Genomic DNA, 20,831 nt, shown 5'->3' with positions numbered 1-20,831 from the left:
AAGAATTTGTGATAAGCAAAGCAATGGCAAGGAAACGAAATATAGAGTCTCTCTTAACAATGTTTCATTTACTCTGACTTGACCTTTCTGAATGAGGTTCATACTACACAGGACATGAAAACAGATTCTATTCAAATCAGGACCAAAAAAAAGAAAAAAAATCACATTAGAGATTCACTTTAGAGCCATCACTACGCCAGATGGTTTCAGCATAATATGTTGGCATCTTTCTACTCATTTATATTCCCGTTCCTCCCCCAATCTATTGTAATTGCCATTATCTTTTTTTAGCAGTGGGAAAAGATTTTTTTAGAACTTCCTTCATACAGCAGAGAAATGAACAGAATATTATATTGTGTATGCATATCTGCACTGTAATCAGAGGATTAAAAGAATGCTTTATGTTGGTTTCATATTGTATGTGTAAGGATGTCAGGTAGGAGGATATTATTCATCAAGAAGGTCCATATCTGACACACTGAAAGTGTAAGGAATATATTTGGTACAAAAAGCTATAGCATCAAGCACAGAGAACATTTGGGCGCACCAGATCATAGTATGGGTTGTTTTCAGATGGTTTGTGTGTTGATGACATATATTATTGATACACACAATTAGTTGCAGATGTACACTTTACTCGGGGAGGATATACTGGACATAGACTTGGAGCTAGTCTACACACAGAAATTGTACCAGTTTAACTGAGGGATTGTCTACATGCTAACATGCACCCGTTTACTTACATTGATAAAAGTGCTAACGGGATGGTGTGCCCATAGCAGACCAAGAGACAAACTTGGTTAGTTTTGGTTAATTAAAACCTTTCCTCTGCTTTCACTTCAAGTGAAAGTTTCACTTCACTCTGCCGCAGAGTTAGACTCCCTTTCCCCAGTTAAGAAAGTGATGATATGACACGGATCAGCAACCTTTCAGGGACTTAAGCCTGATTGAAAGCCTGTGGCAGTCAATGGAAAGACTTCTACTGATGATGTTCATGGGTTTTGAATCAGACTGACAGTGATTTATGGAAATCAAGGCAGGAGCGGAGGCAACTCAGTTATTATTTCAGAATCGTGGAAAGGGCAGTTGCTCCAGAAAGATGGGAGCTCCTTCTCCTCCGTGTTCTTCATGGGGATGGCTAGAGCTGCCCCAATGGAAAAAGGCTTGTGTTTGATATTGTTATAGTGTTAACAGACATGCTGAGCAATTCATCCTGTGTGAATTAGTCTCTTTTCCTTTCTTTTCTCTGGCTATCTACTGATCTATGTCAGGGTTTTGAACTGTTGCCCATCATTGCAGTATCTGGGCATCTTTCACAATAAATGGATTGTCAGTAACAAAGTCTGTAGTGATTTTTATGGCGTATTTGACTCTTCTCCCTGTAACAGTCATGGAGCTGCTATGTATTAATCTATGAATAATGAAATTATTGGTAATCATTGGTATGAATGTTGCAGGGGAAGTGGTTAGTGAGGAAAAGCTGCTCTGTAACTATGTAGGGTTATTAGAATTTCCTGTACAATTGTATGGACTTAGCTTAATACTTGGCAGTTGGAAGATCAAACAGGACAGTCACACAACAGATCTAGATAAGGACAAACCAATATACAAAAAAGACAATAGGGCATGCTGTTAGCTTCAAGAATTGTGTCCACAGTCTGTAATAGGGTAAAAGCTTTGTTTTTCCAAAGCCATGAGACTAGAGATCAAAATAACACTAAAGAATTACAAATGCTTTCCAAGTAGGAGAAGGGGGAGTCACTGGTCTGCAGAAGCAGCAGAGAATCCTGTGGCACCTTATAGACTAACAGACGTTTTGGAGCGTGAGCTTTCGTGGGTGAATACCCACTGTCAAGAAAAACTAAGAGCGAGACTCTGCATAGGAAGTCCAGAGAATGGTCAGCCTTTGGGAAAAGGTAGATACATGCATATACAGTCTGTATTTAAGAGATGTTTTCTCTGAAATTCGTTTGTTCTAAATAAATGATATTTTGCTTTAAGAAGGCTGTTTGATCATCAGTTACAATTGTCATTGCTCTGGAGGGAACAGAATTGCAGGATCTGGACATAAGTCAGATCTCTTGGAGTAATCATGGTTGATACACAGGGGACTGCAACCCAGGGCCTGGCCTGAGAGTGGAATGATGATGTATGGTTCGACCTTGAGAAACAGGTGATGGTTAGAGGACTGAGACATAGAGAGGGGTGTGTTTGGAAAGACCAGGAGAGTCAGAGGTGCAGTTACTCCAGTTAGTGTGACACGGCTTGGTTAGGTTAAAGGACTCTCTCCTTACGGTAGGGTCTCTCTTTGTGGGGTCAGGAGGGAGAGAGAAGCAGTTGGTGCCGTGTATTTCATTCTGGGTACGGGGGATGAGCTTTGTCAATATGTTTTCTAATATTCCCTAAAGATGGTTAGACTTGAATTCATCTAATTTCCTCTGGAAGTTCTTCTGGCTGCTATCTCTTCCGTCTTCTGTTGCTCTTGTATTATGGTGGATGGGGAAAACACTAGGTACTCAGGTTAGGATAGTGATTCTCAACCTTTCTAGACAACGTACCCCTCTTAGGAATCTGATTTGTCTTGTGTATCCCTGTAACGATACTGGTTCTGGTGGGATCCGACTGAGAGTGCCAATTCAGAACAAATTGCTCAAAACAGGGCAGTAACAACCCAAGGCTGGGGTTTTTCCACCTCTAAGGCAAACCAAACCAGCCAGACAAAGAGGACTTTGGTCTCACGCCGCTGGCTAACCACAAGTTACACAAGCAATTCTCTTAAATACTCCAGTTTCCCAGTATCACCAGCAGTGCGACTCATTATGGGGACAAATGGTTATGAAAACCAATAACCCAGTAAAAGAAAAAAAGGTTCTCTCAATCCCAAAGGACCAAGCCCCAGACCCAGGTCAATATACAAGTTAGATCTTACCCACAAATCAAGCTGTTTTTAATCCTTTAGAATCTCTAAAATCTAAAGGTTTATTCATAAAAGGAAAAAGATATAGATGAGAGCCAGAATTGGTTAAATGGAATCAATTACATACAGTAATGGCAAAGTCTTGGTTCAGGCTTGTAGCAGAGACAGAATAAGCTGCAGGTTCAAATCAAGTCTCTGGAGTACATCCCCAGCTGGGATGGGTTATTCAGTCCTTTGTGTAGAGCTTCCGTTTGTAGCAAAGTCCCTTCAGAGGTAAGACGCAGGCTTGAAGACCAGATGGAGATTCATAGATTCATAGACTCTAGGACTGGAAGGGACTTTGAGAGGTCATCGAGTCCAGTCCCCTGCCCTCATCGCAGGACCAAATACTGTCTAGACCATCCCTGATAGACATTTATCTAACCTACTCTTAAATATCTCCAGAGATGGAGATTCATAGTCTTTTTCAGGTGTAAAGAACATCTTTTGTTCTTACTGCGGAAAAATTACAGCAAATGGAGTCAGTCACATAGGCAAGTCCCTGCATACTTTGCTGAGTTACAAGGTGTATCTGCCTTCTCTCAATGGGTCAGTTGTATAGTTGATGGTCCTTAATGGGCCATCAAGCAGGCTCGGCAGTGCTGACACCAACTTGTCTGGGATGTCACCCAGAAGCATAGCATAAGTTTGAAATAGACACTATTATATTCATAACTTCAGCTACAAAAATGATACACACATACAGAGCATAATCATAACCAGTCAACCACAACCTTGTCTTAGACACCTCATTTGACCCCTTTTATACAAGATTTGGTGACACTACAGGACCTTGTTTGCAACCATGTTCTATACGGTCCCAGTTCAAGTCAATAATGTGATTATCTCCAAGTTATACCTCAATTTAAAACTACTTACTTACAAAATCAGACATAAAAATAGAAAAGTGTCACAGCATGCTATTACTGAAAAATTGCTTACTTTCTCATTTTACCATATAATTATAAAATAAAGCATTTGGGATATAAATATTGTACTTACATTTCAGTGTATAGAGCAGTATAAACAAATCACTGTCTGTATGAAATTCTAGTTTGTATTGACTGCTAAAAACTAGGCAAATATCTAGATGAGTTGATGTACCCCATGGAAGACCTCTGCGTATCTCCAGGGGTGCGCATATTCATGGTTTAGAACCACTGGGATAAGAAATTTTACTCAAATGTGGATGAGATCCTGGCCAAAAAGGAAGTCTTGCCATTGGCTTAAACAGGGCTAGAATTTCATCCTATATGTGGGAGTCAAAGCCACAAAATGAGAGTGCAGTACTGTGGCTCTAACAATGTATGGCATTATGCAATGACTGCTGTGAGTATAAGACCTAAATTGTCTGTACAGATCAGTGGGGTAAGGGCAGTTGAAGATTGATGCACAGTCTGTGGATATGGGATCCTGAAACTGAACCCATATGTCAAAAGAAAATGGGTTCTTTTTTTGTTTAATTATTTCTTAGTTGCAACTTGTTCTGAATAGGATTTTATTGAATTTGCAATAATAAAATTGTATATCATATAGTATATAATACTACTGAGACTCTTATTTTTTCTAGCTGCCTCCTACAAAACAACCTTTTAGTTCTAATGAACCCGAATGTTATAATGAACCCATAATCTCAAAGCACCATTCGCCGAAATCTCCATGATTCACCTGATTTTTGCATCAAAATGGCAAAACCACAGAGTTTTTCATTATTTCCATCCAAATGTATAAATCTACGCTTACCAGTAGATCGGACCTGCTGTGATCGATGCAATCGGGGTCGATTTAGCAGGTCTGGTGAAGACCTGCATAAGCGATGGAGAGCAATCTCCCTTCGACTCCAGTACTCCAGCTCCCAGAGAAGAGTAAGGTAAGTTGGTGGGAAAATGTTTCCTATTGACACAGTGCTGTGTAGACATGGCAGTAAGTCAACCTAAAGTACATTTAATTCAGTTACGTTATTCACGTAACTGGAGGAGCGTAACATATGTCAACTTATCACAGTAGTATAGACCAGACCCCAGGCTTTGTCCTCAATAGAAAGTAGCACTGGTTTAACTTACACCTGTTTTAAAACTGATTAGCTAACTCAGTGCAAATCGACTAAGATAAATCAAAGTAAGCCACTCAAACTGAAATCAGTGTGTATACACAGGGCTAGGTGTTCATTTAATTACATCAATTTAAAATCACATCTTTCATAGAATTTAAGGCCAGAAGGGATCATTATGATCATCTTAACTGACCTCCTGCATCACACAGGTGATAGACCCTCATCTAACAATTCCTGCATCTAAGCCACAACTTCTGTTTGAAAAAATAACATTTTTAAAAGACTTCAGGTGATGGAGGATCCACCACATCCCTAGATAAACCTTCAGTGTAAACACTTGCCTCTTATTTCTAATTTGAAATTGTCTAGATGCAACTTTCAACACTGGACCTTGTTATGTCTTTTTCTGCTAGATGATTAAGGAACCATCTGCTATTAGAAATCTTGTAAACTGTTATCAAGTCACCTCAATCTTCTCTCAGATAAACTAAATAGATTGAACTTCTTAAGGCTCTCACTATAAGGCAGGTTCTCCTGACCTCAAAGCATTCTTGTAACTCTTTTCTGAAACCTTTCCAATTTTTCAATGTTTTTTGAAGTGGGGGACACTAGAACTGGACACAGTATTCCAATGATGGTTTCACTAACGCTATATACAGAGTTTACACCATTGTGATGGTTCTTGTGAGTCACATTGTTAATCCCTGCCACCAATGTAAGGAAGTCTTGCTTGTGCTCAGTTTGGTGTCAGCTCCCTAATACCATCAGCCTGTTAGCCACTCAAGCATTCTCGTCTGTGGTATGCCAGGCCTTACTTTGCCTTGCAGGTTAACAATAGGTGCACCCTAGTCACTGAGTCCTTTGAAGCATCCCCCCATGATATCCAGCCCCTGACACTGACTACTTACAGAAATAGAATTCTGTCAGTATTCACACCAGCTTGTAAAATTCAGCTCAGGACCAGGACTTTGCTTAACACCACAGTACTGAGATATAGTTATAGTGAAAACATGAATAAATGTATCATCACAGCCTAGGGATCCAGGAGGTAGTGAGTAAGGATATTGGAAACAAACGATTACATATAAAACAAAATCATAACATACTTTCCAGACATTAAACTTAAGTAACAGGTTAATCTCCTGTCTAAAGAGCCCTGTGGCACCTTATAGACTAACAGACGTATTGGAGCATGAGCTTTCATGGGTGAATACACGCTTTGGATATTCACCCACGAAAGCTCATGCTCCAATACGTCTGTTAGTCTATACGGTGCCACAGGACTCTTCGCTGCTTTTACAGATCCAGACTAACATGGCTACACCTCTGATACCTGTCTAAAGAGGTTTATCTCACCGCAAAGTCCTTTTCAGCATCTTCAACTGTGGTTGGCTAAGATCCCATTTTCATAACTATAAACACTCTTCCTGTTTACTTGTAGGTGCAGAATGAGGGGTTGTCTTCTTTTCCTCCAACATATACCCCCAAAGTTTATTGTCTGTATTCAGAGACAGGATAACCACTCATAGGTTATTTTTCCTGTCTGCTACTTTCCTATTGACTTTACATTTCTTTAACAACATTTGAATTTGTATGTAAATAGACATCCATTGTGTTAGCATACAATGTTTCATTTAAATCCCAACAGAGAGATATACATTTCTTGCCTCATATCTGGGAGAAAACCTATTTTTCACCTCTGCTGATGACTAATGCCTTGACACAAACTTTAAAAACATTATTTTCTGTATATATGCATAACTTCTCACACAATAGTTGTACACACATATCACAACAATATTAATGACCAGTGTGACCCCAGCTTTCATTAAGATCTCACATGACATTCTTTGGTGTACCAGACTGAACACACCAGACACATGAGATTTCTGTAACCCCTTGCCAACTGGTATTAAGAGGTGCATGGATCACAACCCTGCTCCTACTTAATGCTTCCAAGGATCATGTTCACTCTCTAAACTACAGTGTCACACTGATGGTTCATGTTCAGTTACTTATCTACCATGATCTCTAAGTCCTTTTCAAGGTCACTGCATTCTAGGAGCTCCCATATTGGAAGTGTGATCTACATACTTCATTCCTAAACATACATCCTTGATTAGGCTGTATTAAAACTCATGTTCACATAAGCCCACTGTGGAGAGGGGACAGGCTCCCTGGACACCCCTGGGTTCCACTGTCCATCATTTACTCCTCTTCTCCTCCAGATGGCAGCCTTTGGGCAATCTCTCTGCAGGCTGCCACCCACAGGGCAGGGTTTGCCTCCTGTTCTTCCCTTCCCTGTGCAAAAGGGGAAGGTCTGGCAGGAACAAGGGCCAGCCTTTCAAGCAGCCCCTAGAGACTCAGCTTCTAAGGGCTCAGTCTCTCAGAGGCTATTGCCCCTTTGTGGGGTTTACCCTCTACCCCTCTTCCTGGGGTGCATTGCTTTACCATCACTCAGGGTGGCTTCAGGAGCTGTATGTCTCACAGCTGTCTCCTCCTCAGCTGGACTTCCTCTGTTGCCAGCAGTCCTTGGGCAGAGCCCCTACTTCCTGGTCACTTCCCCATCCTGTGGAAAATTTCCCCCTTTTAAGCTCCTCCCCCTCCAGCATGATCAAGCCTCACTGGTGTTTCTTGTTAGCATGGAACAGGCCCAGAAGAGTTCATTAGCTTTCTTCATACGAGGGTGAGGGCATGTCCTTTCACACCCACCTTACCAAGCAATCCAGGTCAGTTTGTATAACTGGTACATCCTCATTATTATTTACCAATCCACTAAGTTTTGTATCATCAGAAAATTTTACCAGCAATGATTTTATATGTTCTTCCAGATCACTGGTAAAGATACTGCTTAGCATTCAGCCAAGAAGAGATCCTGGAGGCACCCCACTTGAAACTACCCCATAGGATGATGAATCCCCATGTACAATTGCTTTTGAGAGCTATCTGTTAACTAGCTTTTAAGCTATTTAATACAAGCTACACTGATTTTGTATAGTGCTATTTTTTTATCAGAATGTCATGTGGGACTAAGTCAAATGTCTCATAGAAGTCTAAATGTATCATATCAACACAGTTACCTTGTCAACCAAATTTATAATATCATCAAAAGTTATATCTAGTTCGTCTGACAAGGTCCATGTTGACTGGTATTAATTGTGGTCCCATCCTTTAAGTCTTTATGGATTGCATCTTGTATCAATCATTCCATAATGTTAGGCTTATTAGTAACTTTAGTCCAACTGGTGGAAATTTCTTCTGTAGACAAGGCCTAAAAGAAGCCCATGTAGCTCATGGAGTGTGTGTATGATTCTGACAGCTCTAGTAACTATGTGGAAAAATTCTCACTGCTAACAAACCTAAAACATTTTAGCAGTTTTGGAACTAAGTGAAAATTTCTCATTCTTGCCTTGAATTTTCCTCAAAAATGAAAGGCAGTCTCCAGAGATGAGAGAATTGATTCTTGCATGCAAATACTCCTAAAAAGGAAGTTGATTATCCTACACAGATCCAGAACTATGGAGAGAATGGCTCTGTCCCAAATGCAGCACATGCTGGTATGTGTTGGACATCTTGTGGGCACATTTCTATGACACTTGACCCTAGCTTTGAGATATCAGGGTCAGCCATTAGGAGCCTTTGGAGTCTGTGTCTTTGAAACCCTTGAAACACAATGGCCAAAATTCACACCTGTGCAACTCTAATGAAATCTATGGAGTTACACTAGGGAGGAATTAGGCCCGTTACAACAAATAAAAGCGATGTTGTCATCATAACCATCGTAGATCACAATCATTAATATACTTATTCTCACAACACCCTCGTGAGGTAGAGATTTTACAGATGAAAAACTAAGGCACAGGGCATGTTTATACTGCAGGTGAAGATGTGAGTGCAGCACAGGTAAGCATAGTATGGGTAACAAGAGTAGGCTGCCCATGGGCAGGTCCCTCCCTGGCCATGCCCTATGCAGCCCCCCCCATGAGGAGGCTATGTGGGGCCCCGGGCCTGTGAGGAGGGGGGGCACGCGGGTCACTTCCTGCAGGAAGTGGAGTGACCTAGCCCCAACCTGCTCTGCTCCCTTGGCTCCCAGGCTTGGGGGGCAGGGGTGAACCGCCCCCCAGCACTCGCCAGTGGAGCAGCTGGGAAGTGGAGTGGAGCAGGCTAGGGCCAGGTTGCTCTACTTACTGCCACCGGTGAGTGCAGGGAACCCGACCCCTGCTGCAGTCCTCAGGAGAAGGGCTGGCTGGAGTGCGGGTCAAGCAGTGGTGGGAAGAGGCGGGGCAGGGCTGGGGACGGAGCAGGGGCAGGGGCTTTGGGGAAGGGGTGGAGGAGTGTGGGGCTGAGTTGGAGCAGGGGTGGGGCCATGTGGAAGAGGCGGAGCAGGGCTGGGAGCAAAGCAGGGGCAGGGGCTTTGGGGAAGGGGTGGAGGAGTGTGGGGCTGAGTTGGAGCAGGGGTGGGGCCATGTGGGAGAGGCGGGGCAGGGCTGGGAGCAGAGCAGGGGCAGGGGCTTTGGGGAAGGGGTGGAGGAGTGTGGGGCTGAGTTGGAGCAGGGGTGGGGCCATGTGGAAGAGGCGGGGCAGGGGCTGGAGCAGCACGCAGCTGCGAAGGGCACCAGGAAATTTGGTGCCCTAAATTTCCTGGTGCCCTACGCAGCTGTGTACTTTGCATATGGGTAGGGACAGCCCTGACCCTGGGCATGTACTTTGGTTGCTAGCCTGTGCTGAAGCCTGTTCCACCACATCTACACTGCTGTTGTTGCCCATGCTAGCTAGATTGAAATAAGTATGGTACACCTACTTGTGCTAAAATCACACCTTCACTTGCAGTGTAGACATACCATTGGGAATTCCGTGGTAGAACAGGAACTGAACCCTGACTCCCAGCCCAGTGCCTTTACCACAAGACCATCTTCCCTCCCAAAAATACTGTCATATGTGACATATAAACATTTTAAAGTATCGTTATTTGAAGCATTGAGAGCCTTCCTCATGTCTATGGCTCATATCTAATTCTTCATGGTACACTAAGTGACCTGCAGCAGGATGATGCTCATGGTGGAACACAATTAGGTAAAGAAGCAGTGATCAGCCAGAACTACTTTGTGGTTGTATCTGGAGTGTAGAGCATTACAGCAAACACTCCCAAGGAAAGGGAAATATCTCTGATGAAACAAGTAGTTCAGGTGCAATGGCTGGCAGAAAGAACACCCTGTTCATGGATTTCCAGTTTCCTCACACCATCTAATATTCACCTGGCTGCTGTGCTGAAGTTTAATTGCAGAATTATTATTACTAAGTATCAATACTTTATGTAAACAATGTTTCAGTATTTTTCAGTTAATACTTCTGGCACCACAAAAGAGCATGTTTGAGAGGGTAGGCTATGTAGGCTTGGAAGGATTAGATTTTTGTCAGAAAATGTCAGTAAACATTGATTTCACTGTACACACACAAACAAAAAATAATATTTCTAGCCGTAATAATAGAAATGTATAGATAGGCAAAATAAGACAAATGGTGCTTGAGAACTAATAACAGTTTGATTTAAGGGTTTTTACTTTGTATGTTTTGATATGTAATGTTGACAGTTTCTGTTCTTAAAGCTTTAGCTATTTGAAGATCAAGATTTAGTGTCATTAAATAATTATTGTCTGACTCCCCTCTAATTTCCTGCAACTGTAAAGATTTAAATTGATAAAAATAAAAAAAGATGCTTAAAAATGACCATTGATATTATCTGTTGAACTTATAAAAAAATCAATTTTGCCAAGCCTGATTTTATGCACTAAAATACAAGTTGTAGAATATCTTATCAAGATGCCTTTGAATTGAAACAAAAGGAAAATAAGAACAGCTTGGTTATAAGTCATGTGTCTGACATATAACTGGATTACTCCAGTTTTCTGCCAGTGTAAATTTACACTGGTGTAAAACTGGATTAACAACAGTGGATCAGGCCCAGACGTATATGTTCACTCTTTAAAAATGTACCTAAGTCATGCTATTCAGTGTATCAGGTACAGTATGTGGGCCAAATGCATTATTAATGCTGCCTGGTATACTTGGTAGAGCCCTAGGTAGTTGTGAATGATGTTTATAGAATACCATGGAATGCTGCTGTCACTATACCAAAGTGGTAACAGCACTAAGCAGCTAGAAGATTAATAGAGAGATCTTTTGTGAATGTCTGTGGCAGTGGCTGAGGCATTTCAGATGGCAGAGATATTGAGAAAAGCCTAGAATCTGACCTTAAAAACTAACTGAAAGTCTATATAGAAAACCCTTAAAAAGAGCTACTAGAGAATGTTTTCCTATTGGATGTGTTTTTCACTCTTTTCTTTGCCCTGTTTGCTAGCTACCAAAGGTGTAGCTCTCTCACAGCCTATCTTTTCCACTCTGCATGATCCTCCATTGAAATCGTAATGCTGAATTTGTGACACCACAATTATTTCCATGGCAACTTGTTATTGTCTAACAGAGAGCCACTGCAGTGACTGTAACACAGGATTGGAGTGATATGATCAGCAATTTTAGTCTGCCCACAGAATTCCAAGGTGGTGGAGAGGATACATTAGTGACAGAAAGGCCAACACAAAAAGCCCTAATCAAGCCTACTTGTAATGAAAGTACAAATAATGATCTCCAGTCATTTGCAGCTAATGAACACCTCATTTGCTACATTCTTCAAATGATAAAATACAAAGCTTGAGGGAACAGTAACATGCCCAAATGTTTCAAGATCTATCCCATCAAAATGCAAGAACAGGAAAATCACCCTTCTGTATTTGTGCCTTGTACCAATCAACAGCAATTCAGTTGGAGATTTAGGCAGAGCCTATTGACTTTCTGTCCACCCAAGAATGAATTCAAATCTTTCAGCAAGAGACTAAGGAATGTTCCATGCCAAAATGTGATAAAATGCCTTTGTGTGTCATTCACATAATAGTGGAAGCCCCCATTATTCTTGTAGATAATATCTCTTAAGGGGTGCGCTCTACTTCCAGCATTTGAAAAAAAAATCAGTGTGAGAGTGAAAGCTTGAGAAACATCAAATGCAGTTTCATAAAGGTTCTGTAGCTGCTTAAGTAACTAAACAGAATCTTTGAGAGAAGCATGATTCAAACCACGAAACTAATCCGTGATAACACTAGAGAACGTATCAATATCCCATAAACTTTCTTTCAGTAATGAGATGCAAGTTTCCCCTCCCACACAAGTGATGAGGTGAGTAAAAAGTACCCATCATACCTGTGAGCTACCCATGCAACCAGTCTCAGAGGTAATAACTGGCCTACCTACAGCACCTCAAAGTTAATCTTTAATGAGCCACTGTAGTGCCTAGGAATAGTGTAGTATCCCTTTAAATAGTTTGTGAGTCGTCTACTGGTGCATGCAATGTTTTATTTTTGGAAGCTGCCAGAAACCAGTCAGAGCAGCAGTGAGTATGTAACTAGGCCTTGCACATTTGTGTGTAATTAGTAAACATGGTTCTTTGCCCATATGATTTCTTCATGTTCATGTGCAAAGAGCTAAAAACACAATGCCCACCTCAACATATATTCTAAACATATAGGTCTAGATCCTCAGCTGGTATAAACTGGTTTAATTCTATTGAAGTCAATGGAGCTGTGCTAATGTGTACCAGAGGAGGACGTAGCCCTTTGCCTTTTTCATTTTGTTAGTAGATTTCGCTCTTTCTTTCGCACCTTCTTCCACTCCCTTGCCTTCGAGGAGAAGAATTATGCTTTCTCAGTCAGAAAAATTAGTCCTTTCATCATCTATACCCCTGTCATATAACTGATTATGGTGTGCACACTAATGCTGACCTGTTTCCATCATTTACTGAAAACAGCTGGCAGAATTCTCCTCCAAGTTCAATGCAGCTGTCTGGATGTAACTCAGAGTAGAATTTGGCTGAGTTCTTCACTAACTTTCAGATGACCACACAGCTTGTAATAAGGCCACTGAGTCACCAAGCATAGTTAAGATCAAGCAGTGCTTGTAAGCATGGGGGAACCTATTATTTTAGTAGCGTTACAGCCCCACTGATATTGAGGCTTTTAATTCCTCAATGTACAAAATCAGATAAAATTTCATTCCTATGCAAGCCAGCTGTATTAAACTTTTATTGCTAGTTACACTCATGCTTGTACATTTAATTCCTCCTGCACAAAGCACTTGCTTTTTAACTCGACATCCCACCACTGAATATATGCGATATGTTTGATATACTTAAAAATAATAAAATCAATGGCAGTCCTGCTCTACTTGAATAATACCTGCTTAATAGAATGATGCACCAAGTATTAGTAGTTATTTTAAAAGCACAGCTTTTCATAGGGTTCCTATCACAAATAGGACATTTAGTATATTGGATTCATTTTTAAACCAGACGGCATGCAGAGCTGGCTGCCTTTCAAAGCAGGGCACAAGGCCTGTTTTATCAATGAGTTCACAAACAATCAATAAGAGCTTGGGAAGAAAAGCACTCCCTCTGGTCCAAATGGCAACAGAGATTCATCATGGGATTTTTATCTGTTGATATGACTACACTACTTTCATCTCAAGCAGCTACAAAAACAAAAAACTCCTTGAAGGAGTCACATTTTCAGGTGATGACAGTGAAAGCTGAAAGGGTTATTTGGATGGTTTTATCTGGAATGTTCTATACTAAGAAAAAATAATCAAGCAATAAACAAAGTCATTTTAATCAATTTCTTATAGTGTGTCCAATTCATGGCTGTGCTAGCTTTCAAATAAAGTATTATTGTAATAACTGATTCTTTCAGCTCACTTTCCTCGCAGGGGTCCTCTCCTCAGAGAATCTGATGGTACCTATTTTGAGGGGATAAGTTAGGACTGTCTCCTTATCATTACCAGGATACCAATCAACTTCACTTGTGTCTCTTGAGAAGATAGGGCTGACGTCCTCTTAGAAAGTGCTAGAAAGTATCTGAAAAAGCACAGGAAGTATCAAGAAACTCCCTGAAAAAGCACAGGAACAAATCTGCACAGACACACCCCTAGAGTCCCAACCAGGAGTATTCTGCTACCCAAAATCCATAAACCTGGAAATCCTGGACGCCCCATCATCTCAGGCATTGGCACCCTGACAGCAGGAATGTCTGGCTATGTAGACTCTCTCCTCAGGCCCTACGCTACCAGCACTCCTAGCTATCTTCAAGACACCTCTGACTTCCTGAGGAAACTACAATCCATTGGTTATCTTCCAGAAAACACCATCCTGGTCACTATGGATGTAGAAGGCCTCTACACTAACAGTCCACACAAAGACACAAGCCATCAGGAACAGTATTCCTGATAATGTTACAGCAAACTTTGTGACTTTGTCCTCACTCACAGCTATTTCACATTTGGGGACAATGTATACCTTCATGTCAGCGGCACTGCTACGGGTACACACATGGTCACACAGTATGCCAACATTTTTATGGCTGACTTAGGACAACAGTTCCTCAGCTCCCATCCCCTAAAGCTCCTGCTCTACTTGCGCTACATTGATGACATCTTCATCATCTGGACTCATGGGAAAAGAAGCCCTTGAGGAATTCCACCTTGATTTCAATAATTTCCATCCCACCATCAACCTCAGCCTGGACCAGTCCACATAAGAGATCCACTTCCTGGACACTACAGTGCTAATAAGCAATGGTCACATAAACACTACCCTATACAGGAAGCCTACTGACCGCTATACTTACCTACGTGTCTCCAGATTTCATCCAAACCACATCACACAATCCATTGTCTACAGCCAAGCCCTAAGATACGACCACATTTGCTCCAATCCCTCAGACAAAGGCAAACACCTACAAGAACTCTATCAAGTGTCCTTAAAACTACAATACCCACTCGCTGAAGTGAAGAAACAGATTGATAGAGCCAGAAGAATACCCAGAATAAACCTACTACAGGACAGACTCAACAAAGTAACAGAAACCACTAGCCATCACCTTCAGCCCTCAACTAAAACCTCTCCAGTGCATTATCAAGGACCTACAACCTATCCTGAAGGACGATCCCTCACTCTCATGGATCTTGGGAGACAGGCCAGTCCTCGCTTACAGTCAGCCCCCAACCTGAAGCAAATACTCACCAGCAACCACACACCACACAACAAAAACACTAACCCAAGAACCTATCCTTGCAACAAAGCCCGTTGCCAACTCTGTCCACATATCTATTCCAGGGACACCATCATAGGACCTAATCACATCAACCACACCATCAGGGGCTCGTTCACCTGCACATCTACCAATGTGATATACGCCATTATGTGCCGGCATTGCCCCTCTGCCATGTACATTGGCCAAACTGGACATCTCTACACAAAAGAATAAATGGACACAAATCAGACATCAAGAATTATAACATTAAAAAACCAGTCGGAGAACATTTCAACCTCCCTGGACACTCAATTACTGACCTAAAACTTCAAAAACAGACTCCAATGAGAAACTGCAGAACTGGAATTAATTTGCAAACTAGACACCATTAAATTAGGCTTGAATAAAGACTGGGAGTGGATGAGTAATTTCCCCATGTTCATTTTCCCCCTACTGTTACTCACACCTTCTTGTCAACTGTTTGAAATAGGCCATCCTTATTATCACTAACAAAGTTTATCTCCTGCTCATAATAGCCCACCTTAATTGATTAGTCTCGTTAGAATTGGTCTGGCAACCCTTATTTTTTCATGTTCTCTGTGTATATATATATATATATATATATATATATATATATCTTCCTACTGTATTTTCCACTCCATGCATCTGATGAAATGGGTTTTAGCCCATGAAAGCTTATGCCCAAACAAATTTGTTAGTCTCTAAGGTGCCACAAGTACTCCTCATTCTTTTTGCTGATACAGGCTAACATGGCTACCACTCTGAAACCTTTAAATCCAGAGTAACTGAGGTAAGAATCATGTCCATAAAATAGTTGTTGCTTTTAATTATTTAATTCACTCCCATGCCTCACAATTATTGTTAGCGATTGGGATGTTCCTAATTTTCCAGCCTAGAGCATGCAAACTCATCTATATCTACTTGGGACCATAAATCTTTAAAAACACAGATCCTTTAAAGTATTCTTGAACCACAGAAAATAACTGCTGTTGAATTTTCTTTGATTCCACCACAGGCATAAAAGGGTCCCAAAGGAGACTTTGTATAAAACTGACAAATCTTTAACTATACTCCAGATGTATTTTTACTGATATTTTTGTACCTGTTGATAGAGTATAATTGCAATCCTTCCTCTCTGGAGGATAGAATCAGAAGATCATGACAGTACAATTGGAAGCAGTCAGGCACCTTCCACAGATTGATATGTTTTGCTTCACTTACTCCAGTCCCCCAGATGCTTTCCTACTTTTATCTGAAGATTTTTTTAGTCTGGTTGCTTCAGACCGTACATTGGAGTGAGTGATGTCAATTGGATACTTGTTGCATGAAACCTTGTAACAGCCAGTTGAATACAACTTGTCAATGTTATTCCGTTTTTCCCCATTCCCTATTTGTACCATGTGAAAGACAAAAATACAAATAGCTTCAGTCTCTACTTAGCTACTTCTAGCAATGTTATAAGTAGAACTGGTATATTCACAAAAACTGAAGTTTTGATGAACTCCAAACTATTTGCAGTATGTATAAAAACTGGCAAATAGTTTTGACCGACTTGAAAAAATCAAAATGTTTTGTTTTGACCCAAATTGGATTTTTTCATTTTGATTTTGGGCATTTTGATAAAAGTAAAGAAGGACTAGATTCATCAAATGGCCTGGTGAGGAAGACTCCTATATAGCCTTGGAACAGGGTTGTGAACTTGAGTATCCTATATTATTGATAAGGCTACAATTATGTCCTGGAAGTCACAGAATCAGTGACTTCCAGAGACTTCCCTGAGGGTCTATCACCTGTGTGATGAGGGTCTATCCCCGGAGCTCCCAACTGCTGAGGTTTGCATGCAGACCTCACAGCTGCCCAGTCTCAGTGGGCAGCAGGGGGACTCCACATCTGCCTAGCGGTGGTGGGCCTGCCCCCTACAGCTGCTCAGCCACTGGGGAGGGGGTTGGGGGGCCCCTCCACAGCTGCTCAGCCATTGGGAGTGGTAAGGGAACCCCAAAGCCCCCAGTTGCTCTGGGTGTTCAACCCTCCTCTCTCTCCCCATTTCTCAGGGATATTTTTAGTAAAAATCACTGACAGCTCACAGGCTTCCATGAATTTTTGTTTATTGTCTGTGACCTATCTGTGATTTTTACTAAAAATATCCATGACAAAATCAGAGCCTTAATTATAGGTGAGTGCCCCAGTCACCAGACTAGAGAATGGCTCTCACACTCTTTCCCTGGCCCAGACTATTCATTGTCATTCATAATGGTAATTAATAGTCATGGGGGAAGAGAGTGAGAATGGCTTGGTGATTAGGGCACTTACCTAGAATGTGAGAGACCCAAATTCAAACCCCTGGCTGCTCCAATGACTATTTAATTAATTATAAAAAGTGGAACAGCTTCAATAGAAGAGATTGGGAGAGCGCCTCTTCTCATCCTCAGAACATTTCATAGTCCAGTTGCAAGGACATATTCCTGCAGTGTGGTAGATTTGTTCAAATCTCTCTCCATATCAGGTAGTGTCTCCCACATCTGAGGTGATTTACCTGAGCTACAGATTTCTCCCTTCTCTCCTTCCCCCAACTCTCTTGTGAATCTAGATTTCCTTTGCTTTTGTCAAAATGCCTGGATTTTTTTTTTTTTTTTTTTTACTTTTCAATTTGCTAAATATTTAGAAAAAATATCATTTTCAGTTCAACCCAAAATTAAACTGATTTTTTTTTCAGAATCAACACCGATCCAAAAAATTCATTATTCATATAGATTTATATGAGGTACTGTACTTAAAAAACTTTTGGAACATTAAATACTCTTATAAGTTACTGTGACTAGGTAACAGTGCATACTGTTATTCAACAGATCTATTCCCACTATGCAGTAAAAGTCAGATCAGTTTTCTTTAATGATAAACTAAATGTTCACTGCTTTTTACTCCTGAGCCAATAACAGCGATGGGAGGGTGAGCTAGATTTTATTCTGTCTCATGCAATATCAACAAAATTATTAACAACATTGATGCAGAATCTTCATCGTTTGTTAGGTATGAACCAGAAAGAATCCAGCTTTTCTTCCTGATTCCCAGGTAAGTGTGCAAGCTGGCAGATCAAAATTAATAACTTATTTACTTTAAAACTAAGCCAATTTGATTTGGAAGTAATTGCAGAATATTAACCATTGCGATACCATTTTAGAAGAAGCAATGTAAAGAGCGGAACTACGTTAAACACTGAAGAAAGCAATGTAAGGATCAAATATCAAACCAATGTATATATCTCAAAACCTTACTTACATTTCCAATCATCTGCATAACGCTCTCATAATTAGCAATATGCGAGCATTCAAAGTTACCATTCAGTTTTGCATAAATCACTTACGGGAAAATATGATACCCAAACTCATGCTGACTAGTAACTTATACTATTAATACATCATAAGTAGTTGATGTGAGGGCAGGTATCACAATCTGGCCCACAGGTATTGAGTTTCTGTCTGAACCATCTATAGCTAATGGACCAAACTCTCTCTTGCAGGAGACAGCGGCAGGGGAATCCACATTATAGTTCCCTGATTCTGAGGCCCAGCTCCATCCCCAATACCCTTAGAGATGATTCTGAGCAGCTCTAAGTTACACTACTGGTACAGAGTTCTTGACAATCCTTCTGTCAGTAGAGGACTGGCATAGCAGAGTATAACTTCACCATCCTGAGAGGTTAGGGGGCATGGAAACTGTGTTCTTTTTACCTAAGGCCTTGGCTAGACTGACGCTGTACAGCGCTGCAACTTTCTCGTGCAGGGGTGTGAAAAAACACCCCCCTGAGTGCAGCAAGTTACTGCACTGTAAAGCGCCAGTGTAAACAGTGCCTCAGCGCTGTAAGCTAATCCCCTTGGGGAGTTGGAGTACCTGCAGCGCCGAGAGAGCTCTCTCCCAGCGCTGGCCCCGTGACCACACTCGCACTTCAAAGCGCTGCCGCGGGAGCGCTTCTGCAGCAGCGCTTTGGAGTTTCGAGAGTAGCCAAGCCCTGATATGCATGTCAAGATGATGATTCACTGCAGGAAGCAGAACAGAAATCGGTCTTTGAGAGGGACTGCAAGGAAGAGTGTTGGGGGGACTTTGCAGATGTGCTGAGGAAAGTTGAACTATGTATGATGGTCAACAAGCAAGGGTAGAAGGATGCAAACTGAGAGAATCTTGGCTCATATAGAGCTTCATAGATAGCTGTACTGATTTATATGGCATCAGCAACTCTCATTTATGAGCATAAGAAAGGAATCACAACATAGAAGTGCTGTCTGGAGTTTACCCTGTTCCCATAGGGAAAACAATGTCAGAATGCCCATTGATTTCAATAGCAGCAGGATCAAGCCCTACAATAGGCAATGAAAGACCTGCAATTTTAACTGGTGAAGGTTATTGTCTTTTCACACTACGCATTCAAATACACCGAGAAATAAAAACGTACATTTATAAAGTACCTTTAATCTCAAAGAATCCAAGAATGGTTGACAAATGGTTATGATGACTCAGATATGCAGTGTCAGTTTCTATAATACTATACACATAAGACAAAATCCCACCAACAGATCATTCAGTTATCTTCACAGGACCAGCACAATCATACTCCAACCACACACTGCAGAGTAGGATGAAATGGCACATCCCATTTTTCAAAGAAGGCTGCTCTGCTAAGACAATAAGCATTAGTAAGGGCTTGAAAAATTGTAGTCCCCCAACCTATGCTACCTTACTTGCTAAATTTACTTACTAATGAAATGCAATTGAATAAAAGATCACCCACCCATGTTAATTCTAAATACCATATCAGAGCCAGACTGGAGCAGAGTCAATGCTGATTATGCTTAAGATAATGAAATTTGAAAGTCTAGAAATGATAGTGTTGTTTATAATATGTCCATCTCTGTAAAATAATTGCATCCAAGTTTCTGTAGCATAAAAGAGAGACATTCTGTTGCAGCTGTTTGAAAGGATGGTTTGATTAAGGAATATAGATAACATTTACAGCTTTTGAAGGACTTCAAAGTCTATCTGGCAAATCAGGGAATTTTAAAGAGAGAATAAAATTTCTAAACTTAAAAGCATTATTTTTCCTCAGACATCTAATTTAGATTATATACAAGAAGCCTATAATAAACCTCCCACAAAGAAATAATAGTATACTGCACATATTATGGTTGTTCAACACTCTATTTAAATACAACTTGTGGCCCTCCTCCAGAAGCCAGGAAACATGTCCTTCCCTAGCAACAGTAAGAGAAAGGTCAGGATAATGTTTTCTTAGGAAAGCTAGCCCTTCAGAGGGATTCAGGAGGACATTCTAGATCATATGTCAATTAAGAGATTGTGGTTTCAGACTGAAACTCAGATTTTTATTTTATTTATTTATTTATTTATTTGCTATGCGAAGTCTGGCACCTGGTTTCTTAGGTACTGTTCCTTCTGGAAACATAGCCAGCATACAGTTGCCACAGCTTCCAGCTTAGCAAAAGTGTAAATGAGATGTGAAAACTATTCCTTGTTAATTCATTGAGAGGATAGTTCAGGATCTGTTTAATTAAAGGCAATGATCTGAACTAATCTATGTAGTTCATTTTATAGGATTTGGTCTGGTAAATATCCTTTTAGACAATAGACTCTTTAAAGGGCAAATGTGACAATTTTTATTTTT

This window comes from Chelonoidis abingdonii, chromosome 2 (genome assembly GCF_003597395.2).
Source record: "Chelonoidis abingdonii isolate Lonesome George chromosome 2, CheloAbing_2.0, whole genome shotgun sequence".
Taxonomy (NCBI): Eukaryota; Metazoa; Chordata; order Testudines; family Testudinidae; genus Chelonoidis; species Chelonoidis abingdonii.
The sequence above is the reverse complement of the archived record's forward strand: the minus strand, read 5'-3'. Positions refer to the sequence as shown.